General features: G+C 37.5%; 1 protein-coding gene across 2 annotated transcripts in view; it reads right to left on the minus strand.

Annotated features, from left to right (window-relative positions):
• The window catches only part of SUCLG2 (succinate-CoA ligase GDP-forming subunit beta), a 281870-nt gene that overhangs the window by 96143 nt on the left and 167085 nt on the right, over window positions 1-18642 (minus strand). The window lies entirely within an intron of this gene.

An 18642-nucleotide genomic window follows, 5' to 3' on the forward strand; every position in this document is an offset into this window, starting at 1 on the left:
AAAAAAAGAAAAGAAAACTGGTGAGATATTTTCATGAGTCTGTCTGGTCCACGACATAATTAGGAATGATCTCTTTTGTTCACCACATCCTCATTCTTCAAAAAGTAGCAGGAATATGGTACAGAATGAATACTTATTTTGTAGAATAAAAGAAATTAACTGACCTAGAGTGAAAAAATAAAATAAAAATAATAGCAGCTAGCTCTTATACAGACACTGTTTGCCAGAAACTGTTTTAAGTGCTTTACAAATATTAATCTATTAATCACAACAAATCTATGATAGGTACTATTATCATGTCTACTTTATAGATGAAAAAACATTAAAAGCACACCTAGAACTAGCTCCCCACGGCTAAGCAGTGAGTGGTAGAGCCACCAGGATTCAAGCTTAGGCAGCCTGGCCCTAGAGTCCTTTCTCCTATCAACTAGCTCAGCAAAGCCTGGATGGTGGGAGAGGCCACCTAACAGCCCTTTCCCTATAAATGACCAGGATACCCACAGCCCTGAAGATGGCTACCACTGCCACTATTTTACGGGATGACGACAAAGTATCAGACACTGCTGAGCACTTTGTGTGTTATTTCCTCTAATACTGGATTAACTCCCTTTTACAGACCAAACAAGTGAGGTGAAAAGACTATCAACTTGCCCAAGGACAAAAAGCCACAAACTGGCTGAGCATGAACTGAACAAGTACTCTGTCATTGAAGTACAAGCTCTCAACCAACCCTTTTGGTTGGAGAACTGAACATTACACAAACAAGTAAAAAACCCTAAAAATGGAAAACTAATATGCAAGACAAGAATAGCCTTCAACCATCCCTTGTTCCCTGGCTGTTTTCACTGTTCCCTCCATACTTTTATTAACATATTATGAAGTGTCATACGTCAAAGTTGCGTCACATACACATTTAATTTATGTAAATCCAACTATACGGGCAGACAGACAGAACAAGTAAGTGAGTGGGAAAAAACCAAAATTAATGAGTAAAATCTAGTGGGAGGCTGAAACTGCTATCTCATTCAAAGTACATGAGTTCCTGAGACAGAAGGAAGGGGATGAGCTCTACGTACGCTCATCGGGTCAGTGTCCCACCATACTATCGGGTGTCTTGTGCTTAAAAGCACTAAAATGTATGGGTCACTTACAGAATTTTCAAAGATAATGTTGGTAGTAAATATGTTGTGTCTTAAGAACTGTCTTTAGAGCTTCACCCTCATATGGGGTGTAACACAACTGTGCAGTGACTACAAAGAGCCAGAGACGCCCAGGATCAACAAATGGGAATGAAAACTAGCTCAAATCATTTCTTCTCTGGCCTACTCTCTAAGACAGACATGAGCATCCAATAACATGAGGTTCTTCCTCAGAGGTGGGAGAAACAGAAATGAAGTCTCATCTTGACAGTGAAAGTAAGAAACAAAAGAAAAGCATTTAAATATCAATTCCCAAATTCAAATAGTTGACATAAAGACTGTTTATCCAATAGCTAGAGAAAGTCACACGCTGATTCTCTGACCACAGAGTAATCTGTAAAAGGAGCTTGTATATAAAGAGCCATCGAGGTAAAAAATAAATAAAAAATATTAAATTCCATTTTTAAAAAAAGCAGTGATTTTTTTCATTCCTCATACGTACCAGGGAAAAACTCAATAAAAACCTTATGTCATATATCATTATGAATCAATTTTCTTGACCAAACATAAAGTTGATTCAACATCTCCATCTTGAAACACTCTATTATCATGACATTTGTCAAATACTGAAAGATCTGACCATTGTCCTTTTCCCCAGACAGCACAAGGAACCCAGATAACAAATAAAGGTTGTATTCTGTAACAAGAATAGACAGGAGACTGAATCACAGCAAAACAGTTACAGATCAAGACAGGGGAAGAAAGCACTGAGAGTGATTAAATGCACGAAGAGCAGTAATAGGAAAGAAATCTCTTGTGAAAAGAAGCAGTTGATGGTAACTTAATGGGGACAAAAATGAATTAGATCTACTTCAATGACTGAGCTCAAGATGAAGTAATTTCATAAAGTTTATAGAAAGTCACTTGAAAATTACACAACTAGCTGTAGTCTACTTTTGGAGAGAATGAAAATAAAAGTTCTCCATGAGGGAGTTGATCTTTAGAAAAATGCATTTACAAACCACATTGATGACCTCTACCTATTATCTGGAAGATTATCCATAATTCTCAACTGGGTAGCAATGTCACTTTAGAAGGAATACAGTCCTCTGCGTTTCAGGGACAGACTTAGACACAGAAATAGAAGAGAATAAAAATCTTCAAATACAAGGGGTTATAAAGCGTATGGGGAAGGAAATAAAAATAAGTATTAACAGAAATGAGCTCTGGGCCACCATAGGGCACAAGAGTGTGCTGACGCAAATTCTCAGTTTGGTAAGAATAGTACCCAAAGTATACAAAATAGGACTTGCTGGATTGTCAGTGACAGAAAATCAACTCTAACTTAAGCAGAGAAAGGGAACCAGTTGGCTTACACTTGGGAAGGATGCTGGAGTAACTCACAGAAATAAGGAGGAGCTTCAGAACTGTAGCAGACATTCTCAAATGCAAGCAAACATAAGAATCATCTGGAAGGCTTATTAAAACACAGATTGCTAGGCCACACCCCAGAGTTTTTGACTCTCAAGGTCTGGGGTGGAGCCCAAGAATCTGCATTTCCCACTAATTACTAGGTGATGCTGATGCTGCTAGTCCAACCACACTTTTGAAAACCACGGAGTAACGGAAGCCTAGGCTAGAGGAACAAAATGATGGAAGAAGCTTCCATCATACAGCTTTGCTCCTGGAGCTTACACAGGCTTTCACCAGCTACTAGGGAATGTAGCCTCCTGGGCCACATTATTTTCTTTCATGATCCCAGAGCCAGGTGGTCTCTTTTTATGAGCATCCAGAGAAAAGCCCTGGGAGGGTTCTAACTAGCTTGAGGGACTTGTGGCCAGAGACCATCCCTGAAAGCAATCTACAATGGCAGCATGCAGTAAAACAATTGGTCTGGCCTGGGCAAAAGCTTACTCTGTGAGCAGCAGGCGGGAAAGAGAGGATCCAAGTGAGACACATAGAGAGAAAGCAGGCATCAAATTTTCTGGCATCGCCAAAATCAAGGAAGTATCCCCAAAGAGACAAGAGGAAGATTCATGGAAAAGCAGGAGGCGCAAAGAAGAATAGGACAATGTAATTATCACAGCCCATAAGAAAGTTCACTTTTGGCACCAAGATGTAAAATCAAATTCACTTATGACACTGTTGTTTACAAACATATAATCTATACTCATAGAGCAACAGAGTGGTGCTTCTTATATAATGCAATGAAGGATCAATTTTTTCTTTTTTTTGAGACAGGGTCTCACTCTGTCACCCAGGCTGGTGTGCAGTGGTGTGATCTGCACTCACTGAAACCTCTGCCTCCCAGGTTTAAGCAGTTCTCTGCCTCAGCCTCCTGAGTAGCTGGAATTACAGGCACATGCAACCACACCTGGGTAATTTTTGTATTTTTAGTAGAGACGGGATTTCACCATTTTGGCCACGCCGGTCTTGAACTTTGGACCTTATGATCCACCTGCCTTGGCCTCCCAAGGTGCTACAATTACGGCCGTGAGCCACCACACCTGGCCCAATTTTTAAAAATAATTCCCTAACAGTTACTGACTGATATTATTATAAAACATAATAATATAAATTACTAAAAACTGATCTTCCTCTTGCATGTCATGGCAATGGTAATTAGCAATAAAAGTTTCTAAATGCCTATTCTCAGTATCTGTACTTATCACAAACCTAAAACAACTCACAAACAGGCACTGGTACATAAACTAGCACTGGTCCAACAATACATTTCTGAGCATGACTGTTCTAGACCACGTGGGTCAGGACGTCTTGGTCACAACTACTTAACTCATAAAAAAAAAAAAAAAAATGAATGAGCACAGCTGTGTTCCAATAAAACTTTATTTACAAACACAGACATTGGACAGGACTTGGCCATGGACTGTAGTTTGTATGTCCCTGCTTTAGACCAGGGCTTTTCAAACTCTAATGTATATACGAATCACCTGGGGATCCTATGAAAACACAGACTGTGTATTTCTAACAGTTTTAAAATTGTTGTCAGCATTGATAGTCCATGGCTTACATTTTGATTAATAAGGCTCCAGAGACAAATCTTCGTAAACCCAGAGATTGGTATGTGACTTTAACACTTGCTCTATACAGGGTTTTCATTGCGCCTTGAAAAGACTGCAGAAAAGACTACATCTGTCATTCAGATATCTATCTTTCTCTGCTTTAAAGAGATTATTATAATCAGAAAAAAATCGATAAGGAAAGCCCCACTAGAACCCATAACATCAAATATTGGATGGTTTCTTACTTTCTCGATTAGCTCATAACCTGACACATAGTAGGTGATCAAGAAATAATTGTTGGCAGACTGCGGTAGCTTACACCTGTAATCCCAGTACCTTGTGAGACTGAGGCAGGCGAATCATCTAAGGTCGGGAGTTTGAGACCAGCATGGCCAACATGGCAAAACCCTGTGTCTACCCAAAAAAATACAAAAATTAGCTGGGTATGGTGGCATGCTCCTGTAGACCCAGCTACTCAGGAGGCTGAGGCAGGAGAATACCTTGAACCTGGGAGGTGGAGGTTGCAGTGAGACAAAATCATCTCACTGCAATCCAGCCTGAGTGACAGAGCGAGATTGCATCTGAAAAGAAAAGAGAAAAGAAAAGAAAAGAAAAGAAAAGAAAAGAAAAGAAAAGAAAAGAAAGAAAGGAAAGGAAAGTTGGAAAGGAAAGGAAAGGAAAGGAAAGGAAAGGAAAGGAAAGGAAAGGAAAGGAAAGGAAAGGAAAGGAAGAAAAAGAAAGAAAGAAGAATGAAAGAGAGAGAGAACGAAAGCAGGGAGGGAGGGAGGGAGGAAGAAAGAAAGGAAGGAAGGAGAGAGAGAGAGGAAGGCAGAGGGAGGGAGAGAGAGGGAGGGAAGGGAAGGTGGAAGGGAAGGTGGGAGAAAAGGTGGGAGGAAAGGTGGGAGAGGGGAGGAAAGAAGGAAAGTAGAAAGGACGAAAGGAAGGGAGGAAGGGAGGAAAATAAAGAAAAGAAAAGAAAGAATTGTTGATTGCAGGCTGAATGCAGAAATACCAAGCAGTAAAGACTAGGAAGAGAACTATAGTATGCTGATGGGGCTTTAATTTCAGTGCTAAACCTTATCTCAGGTATTTCACACTGTAGGATAAATTGTTGCAACTTTCAATTGGTAGTGCTTTTAAGGATGTACCTGTATAGAAAAACTGAAGAATTTGTTATTTCAGTGTAAGTTCTCTACATGTTTCTATGCTTTTGTATTTTTTCCTTTTGCTTCATTCACTGTTGTCATTTCAATACCAAATATCTCTCCTTTGGAATTTGGTCAGCACTGACAGCATTTGGATTAACTATTAGGTCACTCAGCTTAATGGAGAAAAAGTTCCACTCATAAAATGCAACCACTGATCATAGGTTATAAAATAGAAAATATCAGAAATCATCTGAATATGAGACAATTTTGGTGTTTTCTCACACACCTGCTACCCAAATGCCAACACTCTTGGATCATAATGACACACGGAAGACTCTAAGTCACTTTTGTCTCCCTTTAAGAGAAATGTGCTGCTTGGGATTAACAAGCAAGTTAAACCTAGAAGGACAAGGGTTAAAGCTCCAAATGGATTTTCTGCTTGCTGTTTACAACCTTCAGGTCTCTGAGTATTAAAGCAGATACCTAAATGTTTGCACAAAAATATTCTACTGAGTTCTAATTGAGAAAAAAGGATGAGTCCAGAATACTTACAGATAACAATTAATGAAAGAACCCACGGATAAGCTGGAAGAAAAATAATTAACTCGGATTTGTACCAGCTGGCCCTTGGGAATGCTAATATGTGTGTTCGCAGTGCTCCATTTCAGAAGACCTCAAAGGTGAACATGAAGCATCCCCAGGAGAGGGTCCTGGGTATGCAGATAAAATATCCATGGATATTCAGAAACGATCTCTAATTGCAAGAGAGTTGCCACCCAAATTAGGGTAAAGTTGCTGAGTAAACTATTTAAGTGGACAAAACTTAAAATCTGTAATAAAGCAAGCAACATTGCTCAGAACACTGGTAAGTGAAGACGAGAGAAAGGAGGACACCTCTGCTTGGTAGATTCTTTCATTGACAGCATTCATGTCCCTGCTCACAAACTCCAACTCCAAATCGTGGAGCAGCAATGATATTTCCTTCTCTAAGGTCAACTATCAGAGAGGTCTGCTTGGACAAATCTATCAGAAATAAACTCCTGGCATTTTCAAGCCTCCTTTCATTTTATTTTTCAACCTAGCAGACAGCACCAGCAGATATATTACATAATTTTTTGTATGCGTTACTCACTGGCTTAACTGTTTTCTGCCCTCTTTAAAATAGCAACTCTAGGTAAGCAAGATGAGATGTATTTCACCCACTGCTTTATCCTCAGTGCCTATTAGAGTGCCTGGCATGGATGACACTCAATATACTCTTACTTGGTTGGTGTTTCTAAATGGCTTTTCATCCAGTTTCGTCATTCTGTGGTCTGGAGAACTAGTCCTAATTGCAGAGCTGCCCTCTAACATGCTGGGGAACACCACTCTAGTCAAGTCATTCTTGCTTTGGAATGGCTCTTGACTTCATGGTTGACATGCTGACTTGTACCTATGGCTGAGTTCCTGGCTTAGCTGCCTGGTACTTGAGTCTCCCTAGAACCAAGCTTTGGCTTACAGGAGCCTTGCCATGAATGGAGTTTGGCCCTAGCACTACAGCACGGGGCTGGTGGCACTGGCTATTTGTTAGGAGAATTCCCTAACTGTTTGGGAATTGCCTCCCTCTGTGCATTCTCTGGCTATCTTCTAACATGCTGCTTTCAGTTAAGGCCCCCTCCCTACTGCCGCAATCCTTCCTGTATAACGAACCATTTCCCACACTCATTGCCTGCAACTTCATCCCACTCTCTGCAAAGAGGTCCTTCCCTCCAATGCTTGCCTGATCCTGGTGAACAAGTCTAGTCCTACAGTATAGCCCCCACCAGACTGCCCCATTGTATTACAGTCTTGCCAGACACATGGCATTGGTATCTAGGCTGGAAACTGAACCATTTCAGAAGGGCAACTCATTAACTTATTATGCTTTCCTTCCTGGCTGAGAGCATTCAGCTAGATGACGTATATGGAAATAAATAGGCTGACAATATAAGTTTGTTCTGAAAAGATATTTTTGGGGCATCTGCCATGTTCTATGTACCATTATAGAGGCTACAGATAATGAAGTATACAACAGTTGGGCAAAACAAAAACTATGAATAGGGGAAAACTCAAGAAAGCTCTATACCTTGGCTATTTTTAAAGAATATGGAGCAAATGGAAAGTCTACTGAAAAAGCAACAAGAAATGTGAGGACGGGGAAAGCAGCAGACAATGTATAATATTTCTGAGCAATTTTACAGAAGTCTTAAAAAGAAGAGAGTGAATAAAGAGATGATTCAGTGGTGAGGACTGTGAATTGTAAATATTACATGAAAAAGAAAAGGGAGATTGGCACAAATTATCCCCAAGGTCACGTCTGATGAGGGTTATAAAGATGAAAAAAACTCTTAATTTAGAAGCTCACCTCGAGTGTGTAGCTCCTTTATAATGACAGAAAGTTTGGTGGGAATGCATAGAGAAATCAGAGGAATCTTATAAGGTTCTTTAGTAAAATAAGCATTTGAGAACTCTAGCTAGAAAGTGGATGGAAACATAAAGGTGAGTTCATTTTCTGACCAGTAGCAAGTCTTATTCTTGATGCTTCCTAACCTTACTGACCTGAATATACCAGGGAGACACTGAACAGGAAGATATTAAACTGAACAATCGGGAGAGTGCATTTGGCCACCTCTGGAATGCTTAGGTAGTTTAGCATCCCAGCAACTTAGAGGGACTTATCAAATACTAACAAATGACTCATCATTAATTCTGAGATAATTTAAACTAACTCAAATTAGTAGTCCACAGAGGTAGTAAATGTATAAAATACATTAAAAATATAAAGCTTGGTCCTGACTTTATGTTGATTTTCCTTTTTGATTGTTATAAAACTGTTACGTACTCCCAAAGCTTTTCTTTTACTTCCCTAAGTTTTATGGTTTACTGTGAAACAAAGCTCTTCATACTTGTTACTATTATATTTGATTGTTGACTATGTCATATCCTGCTTTAAGCAAACCTGGTTTACAAAGTTCCACATGCTTTTTAAAAGAGATTTTACATGTTAGATTTCTTTAAATAACTATCTAAATAAAAAGGTCCATTATTTAATACTGCTAGGAAAAATGATGGTCAAGAAGAGTAACTACATGAGAAGATGTTCATCATGCAATGACAGATATATAATAGTGGTTGTATTACAGGAATACAGCTAGGAAATTTTTTTTAATACCACACTTTTAGTAGGAAATGTAAATTTGTAAAGGTGAAACAGTGATTATTATTTAATATAAAAAACCTTCCAAAAACACAAAGTGAAAATAACCTAAATTAGTAAGGAAATCATTCTTAACGGAATGTTGAAAAACTAAAATTTCCTCAAACTTTACTCATTCCATAGCTATAAAGGCAATATGTCTAAAAAGCCATTACCAGCATATTCTAAAGGTTCTCATGATCAAATCCTTCCTTTAGGGGAACAAGTAAACTATGATACAAAAAAAAATTTACATTTAGACTGGAGGTTTCTGATTGTCCTTTCTTTAAAAGTTTCTCAGCTTGGCATGGTGGCTTGTGTCTGTAGTCCCAGCACTTTGGGAGGCCAAGACAGGCAGATCGCTTGAGCCCAGGAGTTTGAGACTAGGCTGGGCAACAAACCTTGTCTCTACCAAAAAAATAAAAAATAAAAATACAATTAGCCAGGTGCAGTGGCACGCACCTATAGACCTAGTGACTCAGAAGGCTGCGGTGAGAGGATCTCTTGAGCCCAGGAGGCCGAGGCTGCAGTGAGCTGCGATCTCACCACTACACTCCAGTCTGGGTGACAGAATGACACCTTGTCTCAAAAAAAAGAAAAACAAACCCAAAACCCAAAACATAATAACAGACAAAAACAGTCTGCCCAAAGATCCCATGTCACAGTTGAGGTGCCCCTGTCCCTGCCTTCNAAAAAAAAAAAAAAAAAAGTAAGAAAGAAAGAAAAAAAAAAGGTGTCTCTATCATATAATCTATGAAAAGCTGCTCCTAATTATCCAAAACACTACCCAGGGAATTCTCATTATCCACAGAAGTTATGGTCTATACAGTCACTATAACCACTGAATTAGCAAATACTCAACCATTGTTCTTAGGGAAATACATAGTTACATTTTTATGAGCCTCTAGTCACAACATTTTCATCAGCAGATCAATTCCTAACATTGTTTTAAGTATGCTTCTGTTTAAGGACACCTTATTTAATATATCTTGTTACTGCTTGTGAAAAACAGTACTATAACTCATGCCTGAAGTTTATCCACCATCTGTATGCTCTCTGTAGGGTAAATCACAGACTTACACTTAGGAATGCTAGAAAGCATTCAACACTTATGCTTGGGGGCCAACAGTGGAATCATACACACAAAAAAAGGACAAAAATGCAAAAAACATGGCCCTAAATAGACTGCAAAAAGGGCACGTTTTACAGTATGAAAGCTGAAACAAGAATGCAGAGGACTGCCTTGTTTGATCTCATTTGGGAACATGTGCACTGGGTGACTAAAAGTTTTCACCACTCTGCACATTCTCTTCAATAACCTTGAAAGTGCTGCGGAATTAAAAATAACTTTTGGAGTACAAATTTATCTTAGCACACAGGCAAATTTTCAAATACGGAATAAGCAAATAATGGTCATCAACTATACTGAGAACACGAAAACAATGCAGGTTAGATTACAGTGAAATTACTCCAACACTTTTAAAAGCACTCCTTGGAAATAAATAAGAATCTTATTAATAACTAGAGGAACATGCCATTTCTGATCCTAATATTCATCTTGCTATAAACAGATCAGGAGAGCTGTTCCCTTTGTGGGAGTGGTGGGGGGAATACCATTTTTGACTTGCAATTGTGTCATGGTATGTTGATTCATGAAATGGCAAATTTTAAAAGTCTTAAAACAAGTTTTATGGGAAACAAAGTAAATCACAGTAAAAAAAAATACTAATATGCACGAAGTGGGCTCAATAAACTCTACACAACAGTATTTCAAGTATACATACTTATTATAGTGAGATATCAAAATTTATATAAACAAATTTAAAGACAAGAGTCAGGATGGGTGGGGGGGAACATGAGTGATGACATATATAAAAGTGCCCATTCCCTTGATCTCAGACACACACACACAGAGTCTTGTATTCTAAATCACTGTGAGAGTGACATAATAGAAAACTAGACAAAAACATGAAAAGGCAAGAGATAAGGAAGCATTAAAAAATGCTGAATAAAAGAAAAAGAATTTAAAAAAATGCTACCTCTCCTGTTGGTAAAGAATTATAGCAATGATAGTCAAGACAAAAGAACATAAATGGGCACTCACCTTGCTAATGTTAGCCTCTACAAGTCCTTCAAGTATTATTGAGACAATTCAGTGATACATGTGAAAACCTTAAAATCTGCATATGTTTTGATCCTTGCACTTCTAGGAATTTATCTTGCATGGATAATCCCAGCTTTATGTAAAGTTATGAGTACAAGTAAGTTCACAGCATTATTTTAAATTTGAAACACCCTAAACATCAAATAATAGAGCACTAGTTAAGTAAACTTGTATATCCATTCAAGTAAATACCATTCAGCTACTGAAAATGTTGTAGAGAACTGTACCAGGACAGGCAAAATACCACACATAAAAAATGAAAGAAAGTAGACTATATAATGTTGTGAATTATATGACATAAGTCTAGTCTTGTCAAAACCAGTATGTGTGTATATATATATATACAAAATATGTTTTTAAAAAGGTATACATAAATATATGTGTGTAATTTTCTTTATAATTTTCTGTTTTGTGTTTCCTTATTTTAATAATTAGGAAAAAAGGAATACTATTTATAAAACATCCTAAAACAAAGACAAAAGACTATTTAGCAAACCACTGAGACAAGCCAATTTCTTAGGCAAGCCTATATGGACATGTTGCTCATTTAGGAGTGAGACAATCTTTCCTAATTCCTAATTTCTGATGGGTGGGTGGGGCAGAATGGAAGGAGGAAAAAAAACGATTCACAGTATCTGCAATCTCCTGAATCCATAGCACACAACCCAGCAGACTACATCTCACCTCTACTATATAGCAGAGGAACCAGAGACCTTCATAGTCCAAGGATTTCAGCCTTGTTCTGAATGATTTTCCTAAGTTCACCACCCACATCTAATGATGCCTTTACCAGGCTTTATCTGAATTGTAAAGTAACGTCTCAAAAATAGGAATAGTACAACTTTCAGATGCCCTGCCACATAAGATTATCCTTAAGATGCAGAGATTCTTGACATTATTCCTGACAGCTATTGACTGTCTTGCTGAGAAATGCAGTTTCCTAATTGTGGCATTTAATCCCTTCTTTTCTCAATGCAATGATGTTAGGGAAAAACAACAACCCTAACTCTTCTAATAATTATATATTTTTCCAAATTATATGGCATTATACTTTGATTCACAGTCCATTTTTCTTTAACAGTCTACAAAGACATCTGCACAGAGGACTCATAATCAATCCCTGAGCTTGCTGGGACTAAGGACAAAGTTTACTAAGCCCCAAATCTATTAAATTCTTTAAATCACTTACTATAAAACAAAATAGGGTGCATTTAAATCTGCATTTTGAAGACAGAGTGAAGAGTAAAAATCTTATTTTTGATTTCTTTCTGAGTGTATGTCAGTGAGGAGCATGAAAATAGATTCTGAGTGTTCCATTAGGGATGGTTTGAAAACGTGGTAGCTATCAGACACACTGATCACGTGGAAGACACAAAACCAAATGCAGTCACCAGCACCCACTTATCACCGAGAAGTATTGGCAGGTAAAGTCGAACAAGCATAAGGCGGGCAAGGAGGGCCAGGCATTCTTGGAAATTTTAATCAACTGGATACAAGGAAAATATATGCAAAATTCAACACCTATGAATTCCTGACAGTGGGAAAACTACTGCCAGAGAAAAAAAGAAAAGGGCCCAGGGTGGTAGATGGTTTTCCATCCTCTAGCTTATGCAGAGTGATTGTGCTAAACAAGGAGCTATTCTAAGTGGAAACGGAGACTAAATGACCAACTTCAAATTCATAAACACAAAATAATTGTATTATTCTTAGACTAGGCTATCAGGTCGACTACCACTAGAAAGAACGGCTGCCTGGACTTCTAACCTTTTCCACTCTATATGAAAGAAAAATATATGTTCAAGCAAGCCTGCAAGAATAGAAATGCAGGGTAGTCATTTCAAAAATAATGCTCGTGTTTGTATAAAGTATTGAGCACTATACTCAAGAATAAATTCCCACAAGAAATCTATTTCCCTATAAAGAAAACAGTCGCTTGTAGATAAGATATTTCAGCAAATATATGTTGTATGTAATGAAATGGGTTTTGCTTTGTTAAAATAGGTTAAAATGGACACCAGGCCTGAAGAAAAAGAAACTGTCTTTGAGCAGACAAAGCCAGTTAGGCCTCATAAGTGATCTTAACTTTGCTTGATTTGCAGACATAAACAAAACTTGAGTTATTTCTTGTAAATGCCTATGTTAAAGAAAAACGAAACTGAAGGCTAATTGGAAGCAGAAAGTTCTAGTTATCTAACTGTAAGTTAGAACTTTCCAGCAGGGTAGACCAAATAAGGCAACAGGATAACTGTAGCTAATCCAGTATTTTCTTTGCTTTACTTTCCTGTTTGCTCTATAAAAGTCTTCCCTTTACATTCTTTTGATGGAGCCTGGAAGCACTTCTGGTTTGGAGCTGCTCAATCCATGAATCACTGGTTATTCAAATGAACCCTTGACAATTTTACAGCACCTCGGTTTAAGTTTAAACAGCCTTGTGCCTCTGTTATAAGCATGTATGTGAAAGAAAACAGGATATTCTTCTTTATACTTAAATATACTCTAAATGTGAAATAATTTAAAAATATAAGACAGCACAAATGAATCCTAAAATATATTTATTAAAATGTAAAGCATTTGCATATACCTGATACTCAAATTATGGCAGGCAGTTTTACTGCTCTGGCTTCATATTCTAAAGTTTCTGAAGCATATACCATAGAGCACCAAAAGAGCTGTCCTCTTCTCAAGTTTAAAACAAATGATATTTTGTTGTTCTTTCAAATATGAATGTAATCCTCCCTTTATTAAATTGTTTCCTTGGTTGTCTAAGCAGAGAATCACTGTAAGATATTGAGTCACTTACACCTTCCATCAATTTCAAAACAACACATGCAGTAACACTGATTATCACTGAACCTGTATCAGACACCTCCCATTTCTGTAGATGTGCATTTATTCTAAATCTGTTTTGGAAGTGATCATGGAATGAAACACTCAGAAAATATTTAAAAAACTAAAGTTTTCACTATGTTTTAGAAACATGTGCAAGTTGGCACTTAAAATTATGCTTTAGGGTATTATTTTCATGTCTACAGATGAGGCAACAGAAGTTTAAAGAAGTGTATTCAAATGGCCTATACATACACGAAAAGGTGCTCTACCTCATTAGTCACGAGAGAAAGGCCGTAGTGAGATAATACCTCATACTTACCTGAATGACTAAAATTGAAAAGACTAACCAAAGATAGCAAAGATAAAAGGGAATACATTATATGATTCCAATGACTTTAAGTTTAAAAATAGGCAAAATAAATCTGTGATATTAGAAATTAACTTTGGGGGCTGGGGACAGTGGCTGCTGCCTGTAAGCTCTGTACTTTGGGAGGCCAAGATGGGAGGACCCCTTGCCTGGGCAGTGAGGTAAAACCCCATCTCTACTAAAAATACGAAAATTAGCTGGGCATGGTGGCACGTGCCTTTAGTCTCAGCTATACAGGAGGCTAAGTCAGAAGAAATAATTGAAACTGGGAAGTGGAGGTTGCATTTACCCTTGTACCACTGTACTCCAATCTGGGCAACAAAGCAAGACTCAGTCTCAAAAAAAAAAAAAAAATTACCTCTGGGGAGAAATCAGGATAGGAAAATGATGGGGACTGCATGAGGAGGCTTTCAGGATGCCTGTCATGGTCTATTTCTTCATCTGGTTGGAGGTTAGATGATATGTTTACTTTAATAATTCACCAAGCTGTATACTTAAAATTTGTATACTATATGTAGATTATACTTTAATAAAAGTTTATTAAATTCTTTAAGTGAAATTAAAATTTTACGCCAGTTAGAATGGCGATCATTAAAAAATCTGGAGACAACAGATGCTGGAGAGGATGTGGAGAAATAGGAACACTTTTACACTGTTGGTGGGAGTGTAAATTAGTTCAACCATTGTGGAAGACAGTGTGGCGATTCCTCAAGGACATAGAAATAGTAATTCCATTTGACCCAGCAATCCCATTACTGGGTATATATCCAAAGGATTACAAATCGTTCTACTATAAGGACACGTGCACACGAATGTTCATTGCAGCACTGTTTACAATAGCAAAGACCTGGAACCAACCCAAATGCCCATTGATGATAGACTGGATAGGGAAAATGTGGCACATATACACCATGGAATATTATGCAGCCATCAAAAACGATGAGTTTGGGTCCTTTGTAGGGACATGGATGAACCTGGAAACCATCATTCTCAGCAAACTGACAGAAGAGCAGAAGATCAAACACCGCATGTTCTCACTCATAGGCGGGTGTTGAACAATGAGAACACATGGACACAGGGAGGGGAGCACTACACACTGGGGTCAGTTGGGGGGAAATAGGGGAGGGAGGGTGGGGGGTGGGAAGCTGGGGAGAGATAGCAAGGGGAGAAATGCCAGATGTAGGTGATGGGGAGGAAGGCAGCAAATCACACTGCCATGTGTGTTCCTATGCAACAATTTTGCATGTTCTTCACATGTACCCCAAAACCTAAAATGCAATAAAATAAATAAATGGGGGAAAAAAAAAAGAAAAACAAAATAACTCCCACATACCTTTAGCTACCTAAGATGACAGCTAATCTCGAAATATGAAATTATTTTCCCTGTAAATGGAAAGTGTGCATGTGCGTCTCAATGTGTGTAATAAAGCAACCCTCTGAGGTAAGTACTGCTATTATCACCACTTTAAAAATGAGGATGCCACGGCACACAGGAGTTAATAATGTGCCCAAGGTCCCACAACCAGTAAGCGGCAAAGACAAGATTGGAACCCAGGCAGCCTGGCATGAGAACCCCACTAAGAGTCCCTTCCATTCTTCAACTCATCCTTGCTGCTTAGGCAGCACATTTCTTCATGGATATTTCAAGGACTTTGAAAATATGACTCAAAGTTGGATCTAAACCAGGAAGTACAATCAAATACGATGAACTGCTTTTACTAATACCAATCATGTACTTTTGCTTTCCAAAATCAGGGCTCCAGAGAGCAAAAGATTTGCTTAACAGAGTTGGGGTCATTGGGGGCATTTGTGCCAAGTATCCTTTCCTCGTATTCACTTCACAAGATGTTTCATGTAAGTGAACACATGGTGTTTTGTGTAAATGAATACAACATATTCCAGATGTTACATTTGCTACACCTTTGGAATTCTAAATTCATTAAAATAGAAACCAGAGTATAATTTGGAAAATAAAAACCCAAGGATAACATGCTATATAGTGCTTTTCTTTTAAACGTCTTCAGATTCTTAACAGAAAACCACAAAACTCTACTTCTGTTTTCTATTTTGTATCATTTTTACTCCTTATGATTTAAAGAATACTAATGCTTAGAATTCTTTAAATCAAAATGATGAAGACCACCAGTAGAACAAACTCTATTTTCTCTCATCTCAAGCTCAGCAGGAAAATAAGAGAATTATAAAATATTTACTGATACACTTCATATGAATTCAGTTTACTAAGTGAGTTATCTTGAAAACACTCTTATTTTAGTCGGCTTGGTAGAGGAAATTCATTTCATATATATGATAAAATAAGAAACACATTAGTTGTAGAGATACTTGTGTATCTCTACAACTTAGGTCCAAGTGAAAATCAGCATTTGAGTTAACAAGCAAAATAAGTTAAATTTTGAGCTCTACGGCTGACATTATGAGTGGAAATATTTGTCAACCTGTAATATCTTTATTAAATGACGTGTTTACTGATCAACAGAATTATCTTAGACATACTGCAAATAAGTAGTTGTTAATATCAGTTGAAAAGGGTTTAACGAAAACAGGTGTTTCGTAATTCTGACTTTCTGTGTATTCAGCTAACTAATCCTTACATCTAACAAGATAATCAATATCTTTGAAATAACTAGCATTGGGCTCTCAGGAACCTCTACTTTTGGGCAGGTGTACAGGGTTCTACATGAAATAATTACTGCCAAAACTACAGCCAGTTTCCTCGCAAAATCACATCAACTCATCTATACTATTTTTTAGATTCTGTTCTCTAAATTTTGTGAAATGAAGCCAGGATTGAAAATACTCATTATATTTCTATGCTTTTTAACCGGCTTTGAAATTTCAAGATTTGGAAAAAGTACTGTGAGATGAGCTGTGCATTCATTTTCCTGATATAGCATGAGAAAAATAAAATAACTCCCACATACCTTTATCTACCCAAGATGACAGCTAATCTCAAAAAAAGTTGAAATAATCCAAGCATTTGAAAATATTCCATAAAGTCAAAATTTTGGAAAAGAATTTTTTTTAAATGGTTCTGCCAGCAATTTTTCCACTCTCCCACCCCACCCTAGAGTTTTACAAAATTAAAATTTGAGGTAAGCCACTAAGAAAAGCTATTTCAACGAACATTCAGTGATTGTCCTTGTAAATTTAATCTCTCAATGGCTCTCTATTATTCTTTGCACTGAATTTCAGTAGATGCTAAAAGTTCAGTATTTTATTACAGTCGTCTGTCCTCTGGGTGCTTTTGTGGTTCAAGCAGGTTTAAGGAGCTGTGTGTCATGGTATTCACAGGTTTCAGTTGGTTTGGAAATCTCTGGGAGGAAAATGATTTTTCCCTTAGAAAGTAGTAGGAAGAAAGAATAAGTGAATTAATACATGATTAGAGAGCCACTGATACGGTGTTTCTACCTAACCAATGAAAACAAAGTGCTTATGTAAGTGGAAACATCGTTCGTTTTGCAAATGCTTTCCTCATGGCTGGCTGCCTTTGAACTTCAATAACTTTGCTATTCCAACAGCACTGGAAAATTGAAGATAAGTGCTAATAAATACCTTGCTGTCTATTTAATGAGTCAGAAGAAAAGCATAACCAAAAACATAAGGTCACCAACTACCTAAGTCATGAGGAAAACACAAGTGTACTACCAACATAAGACAAAATTTTATATATGCAAAAACACAACAGGCTATTGCCAGTTTATTTATTAATGGGAAGCTTCCATATTTAATTCAGAACACATTTCTTTTATAAAAAATCTGCTATTATTTTCATTTATGGTTTTCTTAGTAACGATTCGGATTCCCCACATCTTCAGATATTTTAGTAACCAACTCAATTTATTAGATACTCTAACAATATTGAGACAATTATTCTCAAAGTTTAGGCCAATTGTGATGGCTCACACCTGTAATCCCAGAGCTCTGAGAACCTGAGGTAGGAGGATTACTTGAGGCCAGGAGTTTGAGACCAACCTGAGCAACATGGTGAGACAAAAAATTTAAAAATTAGCAAGGCATGGTGGCATGCACCTATAGTCCCAGCTACTCAAGAGGCTGTGGGGGAAGGATAGCTTGGTCCCAGGAGACAGAGGCTATAGTGAGCTATGTTGACACCACTGCACTCTAGCCTGGGTGACAGAATGAGACCCTGTCTCTTAAAAAAAAAATCAAAAAATTAAAGACAAACTTTTCTATCAAATTGTTGTTGTGTATACCTACTTCACAGGCCTGTTAAAAGAATGAAATAAAAACCACATACATTAGACTTTCTAAATATTTTGATCTTTCTATGTAATAAGCATCTATCTAAAACCATGTTATAGTCAACTGAGTACCTACAGGTGAAACAAAGCATGCTGATATTTAGCTTGGTTACTAAACTAATTGATTAAATATAAATTGAATGTCCGTACTACTCCTAGCATGGGTATGGTAGCTGCATTCTAGTTAGCTATGCTCAAGTCAAAAAGATACACATGAAGCAGCAACAGAAACTATGAAACCAGGTACAGTTATTTGCCGCTTAGCGCATGTTACAAACTAATGGTCAGAGATGAAAATTAGAAAGCATACAAAAGAAGGTGGGGCTATTAATTCTCATCGATATATGATCATATAACCCCCAAATTTTCCAATATTTGGTAATAACTTCAGCATCTTTATGGAAGGAATCATAGTATGACTTCCCTCTAAATCATGTAAGCATAGGACCAGTCACTTCTGTGTAAATTACCCAAA

The sequence above is a fragment of the Cebus imitator genome, unplaced genomic scaffold, assembly GCF_001604975.1.
Source record: "Cebus imitator isolate Cc_AM_T3 unplaced genomic scaffold, Cebus_imitator-1.0 Scaffold147, whole genome shotgun sequence".
Classification (NCBI taxonomy): domain Eukaryota; kingdom Metazoa; phylum Chordata; class Mammalia; order Primates; family Cebidae; genus Cebus; species Cebus imitator.